This window comes from Mus caroli, unplaced genomic scaffold, assembly GCF_978045245.1.
Source record: "Mus caroli unplaced genomic scaffold, Mus_caroli_1 scaffold_17, whole genome shotgun sequence".
NCBI classification, from domain to species: Eukaryota; Metazoa; Chordata; class Mammalia; order Rodentia; family Muridae; genus Mus; species Mus caroli.
In genome coordinates this window covers 21,318,682-21,328,473 of record NW_028227272.1, presented here as the reverse complement: position 1 = coordinate 21,328,473, position 9,792 = coordinate 21,318,682, and the positions used below count along the sequence as shown (strand labels likewise).

General features: G+C 42.9%; 1 pseudogene; it reads left to right on the top strand.

Moving 5' to 3' along the window:
• The first annotated feature begins 6,679 nt into the window (after nt 1-6,679).
• LOC110312045 (myosin light polypeptide 6 pseudogene) lies at nt 6,680-7,240 on the top strand (annotated as a pseudogene).
• The last annotated feature ends 2,552 nt before the right edge of the window (nt 7,241-9,792 follow it).

Here is a 9,792-nt window from a genome sequence, read left to right as displayed (position 1 = left end):
AGTTCTAGGAGAGTCACAGCTATGTAGAGTCTCTCTCTCTCTCTCTCTCTCTCTCTCTCTCTCTCTCTCTCTCTGTTACACAAAGACACACACACACACACACACAAGTTATTGTGCAGTGTTTGCCCTTGTAGGAAGTGAACTGGGCTCTACAACAGAAGCAGGAAATAAATTATTATGATTATTATTATGAAAATATTGAGTAACTTTTAGAGTCTACTATATGCCATAAAGTTATTTAGCTGGCCAATGGGGACATTCCTGACACACCTGCTGCCTGTAGATATCACTGTAAACTCTGAAGTCCAAATACTAGGTACTACCTAGGAAAACAAGAAGTTCTGCTCTGTTTCTATGAGTGTTCATTTGGCCAGTGTCTGGAGTAGATGAGCTCACCAGAGAGCAGAGAGTTCTATGCGTATTGAGTCTGATCCTGCCTTTAAGTTGATTCTAGGGAAACTCCTGTGCACATACAATCTAAGGATGTACCATATGCACAAAGATGGGAGTTAAAATTAAGGACTCAGGATTAGAGAGGTGATCACGTAGGATCCCTGGGTCTATATGCCTCTTAACTGTTTTGCTAGGCAACAGTAGTAGCTGTAGTCATGGAAGTGGCATTAGTAATACTGTATGGTGAGCTCTTGAGGGCCTCTTGGTGTTTTGAAAACACCCAATGGTAATATGCATCAATAAGTAGATGATTGATCATTTCTCTTGGATTTTTGGGCAAGTCCCAAAGGGAATGTTAGACCTTGTCACGTTTTATCTTTTCTCTCCCCAGTGCTAACATTCCCAAGGTGTGTGTGTGTATCCCTGTGTGCGAGTGTGTGCCTGTGTATGCCTGTGTGGCCACTTCCTTGCATTTGTTTAGGATAACAAGACAGTGAGTGTCAAAAGATGTGGAAGGTTAAAAAAAGGAAAAATCTCTAGATACCGTTAGTTTTCTCTTTTTAAGGTTTTATGTGTCTGTGTATGTATGTGTATGTCCATGTCTGCGAGTATGTTCATCTATATGCATTTGAGAAAAAATGTCTGCCACAGCAAGAGAGTGTTGGATCTCTGGACCTGTAATTTCAAGTGGCCTAGGCCGTGAGCAGCCATGACTTAGCAAGCCCAGCTTCTAAAGGAGCCCCCTCCTTGGGACAAGTTGTCACTAATTACATTTTCTCAGGCAGCAGTTGAAAGTTTAGAAAAGCTCTACTTTCTTTACAGTGTGTGTCTCTGCCTCCAATTTAATGACCCACTTTTAAGACATTCAGTGAAAAGAATATCGAAACTCTACTTGGTTTCTATATATTATATAGCTATATTACAAACTGTATAGAGCACACATCATAAAACCTACCATCCATGTAACCATGGATAGCCAACATTTATTTACAATGTTATGATTGATAGTTTTGACATATCTATATGGTCTTCCTATCAATGATGGCTGAGTTGAGTTTCTAATGTGTTGTTGTTAGAAGTATCAAGAGAGGCCTTGGAGGGGCCTCAACAGTTAACAGCCTGCACTACTCTTTGCAGAGGGCCAGAATTGGTACAAAAAACCCACATCAGATGGCTCACAACTGTTTGTAGCTCCAGCTCCAGGGAAATCCGATACCCCTGGCTCCTGTGGTTATACTCATATGCACATACCACCCCCCCCCAACCACCCCCCCGCACATACCCATAGCCACACATACACATGAGTATGGTTTTTAATCTTTTGTGAAAGGAGTATCACACATTTATTATAGTCAGTAATGCTGAGTCTGATAATTAGAAACATTGAACAGATATTGTTTGGTTATTTTTACCATAGGCGGTCGTTTGCATTATTGTGCATTATCCCAGCTGCCTATGGTGGGGGGTGGGGGTGGGGGTGGGGGTGGGGGGGAGGGCGGGGATCTTATTTTCTTTCTCCATGTAGCCATCTAGATTGCCACCAGAAATACTCCCATACCCTGCAACACTCACAGAACTGTTCTAAGTCTTTACATTTTCATTCTTATTTCATTTTTTAATTCTACTACACCTAAACTTTTCTATTTTAACTTGATTCTTCTTCTTTCACCCTAGAAAGACTGAATCAGAACGTAAGTGACAGCTGTGCAGTTGGTTGTCCTTATCCACAGTCAATCAATTATAGATGAAATTACTTGAATTTTAAAAGAATGAGTACTTAACATTTACAAACTTTTTCCATTGCCAGTCTCTAAACAACATAGTATAATAACTATTTGCATAGCATTTAAATGTATTAGGTATTACAAGTAATTTAGAGAGTTAAAGTACAGGGGAGGATATAGGTAGCTTAGATGTAAATATCACGCCATTATAGGTAAGGGACTTGAGTGTTCACGTTGTTTGCTATCTGTGAGAAATTTTGGACCTAATCTTCTATGTATACTGAAGGGGTACTAAAACTATAAAAGGCCTTGTGGATGCTATGTGAGACAAGGCCATCTGTGCTAAAGGAATCCTATGCTTAAGTCATGTTTCCCCCAAGAAGCGATGAGCAGAGTGATTAAGAGCCAGAAGTCATGGGCTATTAAACAAAAATCCCAGCGCCAGGGGTGGGATCTCTTCTTATGAGTTATTGGTCAGGAAGATCACAGAGGCACTCAAAACATGACAGGTTTTTGCCATTCCTCTTGGTGATCCATAGGAAAGAAATGGTAAAACCCTACTGCTGAAAACAGCTCAGACCTGGAAGGCATGATAAAGAAAAAGCAGACTGAAACTGAGCTGGGAGTTTCCTTTTTACCAACTAGCTCTTGTGGGGTGCTGTGCGGACTGCTGAAGAAGAAAAGGCATCTGTAGCCTTATGACCCATGAGGTCATCCTGCCAAGCAAGCTATGCCCACCTGTGCAATGCTGGCAGCTGGCACTAAGCTTAGGTGAGTAGTGGTTTTCTGACTGGATTGTAGACTCACTCTGCAATGGGCAGGGATTTCATTCTTGTTATTGTGACTCTGATCCAAAAGCCATGGTACAGGAGAACCCAGGCCTTAGCAAGGAGCAGAATACTGTTATTTAAATAAGTTGGTAGAGTGTCAGGCTGTCCTCTAAATATTTTTTTTTTTTTTGGTAGAAATTGTACTCGCAGCTTTAATGAGAGAGTCCTTCCTTCCAATGACTGGTGGAGAGTGAAGAAACTCATGGCTGTACAAGGCATCAAATGATCAGTGAGTGAATACCCATTCCTAACAGGATGTTTACATTATTCCCTCTATGGCTCAAGCAACATCACAGAAGAGGGAGGAAGAGAGAATAGAAGAGCTGGAAGAGAGCTAAATGTCATCTATTGGGCAATACATAGCACCTGCAGTTACAAACTCAGAGCAGCTGCAGCCACATGCTGAGTCCTGTGCAAGAATGGGCCTGACCATAGTCAGGCCTGAATGGGAACAAATAAGAGACCCCACTGCTCGCTGCTGAACTGTTTGCTACTGACTGATAGATTCAAGAGTAGGGAAATAAGTGTCTTAATTTTGAACTCACCAGTGACCCCATGAGGCTCCAGTCAATACTTCCAAACCAGTGGAGAGATACCTGACCATGGTTAAACTAAATGGGTCATAACACAAAACAAAAAGGCATGAAAGAGACAGGCAGGTGAAAGGGAGGGCCGATAGGGAAGGTAGGATATAATTAGAAAGAGTGTCAAGGACCGAGGAGTCAGAATATATTATATATAGATTATGAAATTGTCAAATAGCAATATTAATTTATCAATACAAATTAATTTTTAAAAATAACCAGGTATTGTAGCACTTGCCTCTGGTCCCAGCTTTCAGGAGGCACAAGTGGAACTCTGTGACACTGAGGCTAGCCTGGTCTACATAGTGAGTTCCAGGCCAGCCAGGACTATATAGTGAGACACTGTCTTAAAACAAAGTTATGTTAAAATTAAACTAAAAAGGGAACATGTATAATACCGTAATGTCTGTAATCCCAGCAGTTAAGAAGCTATGTGGGGAGTGGAGACTGTGATTCAAAGATATCTTAAGGGTTTTTTTGTTTGTTTGAATTTTGGGTTTTTTTTTTGTTTTGTTTTGTTTTGATTTTTGTTTGTTTGTTTGGTTTTTTGGTTAACCTTATCTAAAAACCAAACCAATCAACCAATGAAACTGTGATGGTTTGTATATGCTCGGCTCAGGGAGTGGCACTATTAGAAGGTGTGGCCCTGTTCGAGTAGGTGTGGCACTGTGGGTGTAGGCTTTAAGACCCTCATCCTAGCTTCCTGGAATGAGTATTCTCATAGCAGCCTTCAGATGAAGGTGTAGAACTCTCAACCCCTCCTGCACCATGCCTGCCTGGATGCTGCCGTGTTACCGCCTTGATGATAAATGGACTGAATCTCAGAATCTGTAAACAAGCCCCAGTTAAATGTTGTTAAGTTGCCTTGGTCATGGTGTTGGTTCACAGCAGTAAAATCCTAACTAAGACAGAAATCAAATGAACAAACAAACAAACTAACAAACAAAAAAAGGACTAGCCTAAGCCTGACTGGCTGCAATGTGCAGACACATTTTGACCTTTGGCAACTCCCTTAATCACTCTGAACTTGTCAGCACAGACGTAATAGTTCTGGTCTCATAAAATCATTGTGAGCATATGTAAGCACTAGGAGCCTACTGGTTATGTTCTGCGGGTGGTGCCATTCCATCTGGTAGGATCCTGGATTGAAAAAGGAGAAAGCAACCTAAGCACCAGCATCCATTGCTTTCTGCTCCTTGGCTGCAGATGCAATGTGACCGGCCACTTCATCCTCTTGCTGCCATGACTTCCCCACCACGAAGGACTGCGCACCTTCAAACTGGAAGCCAAAACCAGCCACTTCATCCTCTTGCTGCCATGACTTCCCCACCACGAAGGACTGTTCACCTTCAAACTGGGAGCCAAAACCAGCCACTTCATCCTCTTGCTGCCGTGACTTCCCCACCACGAAGGACTGCGCACCTTCAAACTGGGAGCCAAAACCAGCCACTTCATCCTCTTGCTGCCGTGACTTCCCCACCACGAAGGACTGTTCACCTTCAAACTGGGAGCCAAAACCAGCCACTTCATCCTCTTGCTGCCATGACTTCCCCACCACGAAGGACTGTTCACCTTCAAACTGGGAGCCAAGACCAGCCACTTCATCCTCTTGCTGCCATGACTTCCCCACCATGAAGGACTGTTCACCTTCAAACTGGGAGCCAAGACCAGCCACTTCATCCTCTTGCTGCCATGACTTCCCCACCATGAAGGACTGTTCACCTTCAAACTGGAAGCCAAAACCAGCCACTTCATCCTCTTGCTGCCATGACTTCCCCACCATGAAGGACTGCGCACCTTCAAACTGGGAGCCAAGACCAGCCACTTCATCCTCTTGCTGCCATGACTTCCCCACCACGAAGGACTGTTCACCTTCAAACTGGAAGCCAAAACCAGCCACTTCATCCTCTTGCTGCCATGACTTCCCCACCACGAAGGACTGCGCACCTTCAAACTGGGAGCCAAGACAAGCCCGTGCTCCTTTAAGTTGCTGTTTTGCAATAACGATGAGAAAGTTAACTAATGTGTCAAGCCAGGGCTAGACATAAACAAGCTCTTAGCAAAGATTAGAGAAGATTTGAATTTATTTTCACGTTCTTTATGACTTGCATATGTTTTGCTTCACAAACTGCTTTTTTTTTTTTGAAATATCATACTGCACATCATTGAAATATCAGGGAATAAAAATAACAAATTTAATCTTTAAGCAAAAGTTGGCATTAATTTGGGTAATCATACTTTACTTAGGTGGCAATGATAATCTTACCTGCCCCATATGCACATACCTTCACAATATGACTTTGCTATTTTTTTCTCATGAAGAATTAGTTTACTGATTGTTTAAAATCTGAACTGGCCTTGTGTTGACCAATATAGGAAGGCAGCAGAAGTGACACCATGCACTTCTAATCTTAGATAATAAGGAGATGTGTGGTCTTTCCTCCTAGTCTCTCATATAGATACACACATACACACACACATACACACACACACACACACACACACACCTCAACAATCATGTGGAAAAGCCTGGACCAACTTGCTATGTGCCAGAGACATATTATCTAGATGACAGAACCAGTCAGCCAAAAACTGACCTACTGACTGTAGCTCTCTGAACACACCAAGGCAAGGTCAGCAGAAGACCTTTGCAGCTGATCCCAGCCCAAATCATTAACTAAGAAATAGTGGGGTGCTAATTATTTTATGCCACGCAGCTTCACATGGGTTTGTTAGGTAGAAAATGCTTACTGTTATCCGTGCATATATAGTGCGTGTCATTGAAGGCCCATTAGTTTGGTGAAATTATCTGGGCTATTAACAAGCTTTCTGGATTTTTAAAAAGAGTCTAGTATGACGAGGGTCATTACTAACTCACCACAGAAAACAGTATAGAAGGCCAGTGCTTTCCTGGAAACTATTTTGGCTTTTTGCGGGGATGTTACAACTCCAGACTTTGAATGTGCTTTCCGATGCGTTTCTTAATAACCTCTACACTTAGAGTTCATTTTATATTTTACCAAGTACTTTCAAACCAAGTCACTTACGGTTTGAAATGAAAAATCCTTAGAGCTGGTCATTACTGACAGAAAAGGTCCCACAGAGCTGAGTGGCCAAGACACGTGACTTCCCAGGGGACCAGACCACAGAATTAAAGGAGGCCTACCAGCTGTTTAACAGAACCAAGATGGCAAAATCCTGTGCACCCAATGTGAAGATATGATGAAGGCCCTGGGCCAGAACCCTCCCAATGCCTAGGTACTCAAGGTAAGGGGAGCCCCAAGAGTGATGAAATGAATGTCAACGTGCTGGACTTTGAGCACTTTCTGTCCATGCTGCAGACCGTGGCCAAGAACAAGGACCAAGGAACCCATGAGGATTATGTTGGAAGCCTTCTTGTATTTGGGAAGGAAGAGTATGGTACGTATCAGGGGTGCTGAGATCCATCACGTCCTTGTCATGTTGGGTGAGAAAATGATGGAGGAAAAAGTAGAAATGCTGGGGACAGGGTGAGGACAGCAGCAATGGTGATATAAACTATGGAGAGCTTTGTCCAGGTGGTGCTGAATGGCTGAGTTCTTCTCTATATTCTGAGCTTGTACCTTGGTCAGTGGGAGATTTCTGTGGTCCTCGAGACTGTCTATGCTCTCTGATCAAAGCATCTTACCTATCAAGTCTCTTTTGGATGATGTTTATCTTCACCAAATAAATTTTCTTTCTTTGTGCAGAAAGAGAGAGAGAGAGAGAGAGAGAGAGAGAGAGAGAGAGAGAGAGAGAGAAACAGAGAGAAACAGAGAGAAACAAGGCCCTGAGGGTCATTATCACAAACTTCAGTGTTACCTGTTTTTAAACTGAGATTTCACTTTAAAGAATGTGCAAAATTGGCCGGGCAGTGGTGGCGCATGCCTTTAATCCCAGCACTTGGGAGGCAGAGGCAGGCGATCTCTGAGTTCGAGGCCAGCCTGGTCTACAGAATGAGTTCTAGGGCAGCCAGAGCTATACAGAGAAACCCTGTCTCGAAAAACAAACAAAAAAATGTGTAAAATTATGGCAACTCAAATTATTCATTCATAGAAACTATAGCACTGAAACTAATGCAACGCCCTGCTTTCCACACACATCTAAAAGCAGGTTTTGTCCCTCACTGCTGGCTCTAACACTCTACCACAGCTTCTATTTCCTACAAGTGGTGAACTTGGGCCTGGGATCAGTGTGCCTGTCAATACCCTAACACAGGCCTATGAGGGCTAATCAATATCTTTAATCTTGATGTTTGTGAACCTAAAACTCTGTTAGAGCTTAAGCCACAGGTAGATTATACACTATATATATATATATATATATATATATATATATATATATATATATGCCTACTTGTTGCCATGGTCCCCATAAACAGATTCATGGTTAATTTTAGAGAGTGAAATGGTCTATGTTTTGATATTCTTATATAAATCGTTGTGCACTAGTATTAAAAAAAGCATTGGCTTCCTTCTATCAGTAACTCACAGAAGAGAGAGACAAGTTTGTCCTTGTAAGTCCAGAGGGATAGGAATAAACTCAAAAGCTAGAGGTAGCTGAAGGCAGAGCTTAAGTCACATAATAATATCAGTAGTTCTAACCACTATACCACTGGTAGCTGTGTGTGCGGCGGAGAGCACTTGATTCTTTTGCAGAGGATCCAGGTTTTCTACCCAGTATCTGTACAGCTGCCTATGACTTCAACCCCAGGAGGTCTAACCTCCACTTCTAGACTCTGAGAGGATGCATATGTCTGCATACTCACACGGACACGCATATATAATAATTAAATAACAAATAAATCTTTTAAAAATGGGGCAGACTGGATTCCTGACTAGTTCCTGAGATAGAATAAGACCTGAGCTTCATGTGAGGAAGTTTTCAAAAGTTCATGTTTGTACTCAGATATCAATCGCTTTTACTGACTCAAAGCAAAAAAACGCAGGTCTCTCACAATAGCAGAGCCCCGAGCTGCTCATCCAGGATTTCTAGGATGCAAAACAATTTCCACAATTAACCCAGCACCCATAACTTCTTGGACCATCATTTGTGCAACTCTCTTACCAGAAGTAAGTATACTCCAGTCTGCAAGAGGCTTGGCTGTTTTCGTCAGAATGCTCAGTATTGAGGGAACAAACTCTAATCCAAGGAATAAACAAACCTCACTGGGCTTTTCAGATTCGGTTCATAGGAGGCAGAAGGATGTGATGGGTAGGGCAGAAAATGGCAACCTTAAGGACGTTTCATTTATCCTTAAGTACGTTTCATTTATCCTTAAGTTTGGATCAGGCATGGGGCTCAGAATTTTACTAAAATTTCTTTCGTCCTCTAGACAACTAGGTAAATAACAGGGCTCACTTGCCTTACATTACAAGGGAAGTTAGTAGGTTAAGGGGTCCCTCACCCACTTCCTAAACGGGTGTCCCAGCTCGAAGCACGTCCTTAGACTCTAGCTCTCCCGGAGGAAGGCTTAGGCAGCAGGAAATAGTTTTTTTCCTGAAGTTTCAAAGAATGCTGATTTAGTGTTCTCTTTCTACATAATTTGTATCTTCTGGGCAACACCTCCCATCCACCTCCCCCTCAGGGAGTCCCTGGAGGAAAGAACTATTCTGATTGCCAAAACTCGATTGCCTGGCCAGATGCCTGCCTCTGCGGTGCACCGTGCTCACTCATGACCTGGGAATTTAGATTACTTACTTACTAGCCCCTCCCACCCCCTCCCCCATTTCTAGCTCTAAAAATTTGCAGGAGATGCAACAAAGGAAGTAGTTATTAGCTGGGTGATGCGTGTTAAGGAATTTCTTTCAATAGCAGAGAATCCCTATCTCCTTTAGTTTTATTTTCAAGCTTTTCCTGTTCTGTTCGCGTACATTTTTGGTATGATTAGAAGGTGTTAGAATAGGGAGGGGCTTTATTTATTCCCAGGGTGTTTTTGGCATAAGCAAGAACTACTGTGTGAGAGCTTCCCCCACACAGGAGCGTCACAGACACCTCTCGGAGGGTGTGAGCAGAGCCCTCCTCAGGCTTTTGCTGAGAAGATAGCAGCTTGCCACGTGGGACTGGAGGTGATAGGGAAGGTGATGGGAGCCAGCTGGAACGAGCTTAGTGTTAGGCATCATGAGATTCCCTTCCAGAGCAGCCCCTAAGTCATGGTGTGGGATGTGGTCCACTTGGCCTGCTCTTCAACAGGCAGATGGCTAGTGACCCAAGACTTCTTTCACCTCTGAGCCTTTGATGATG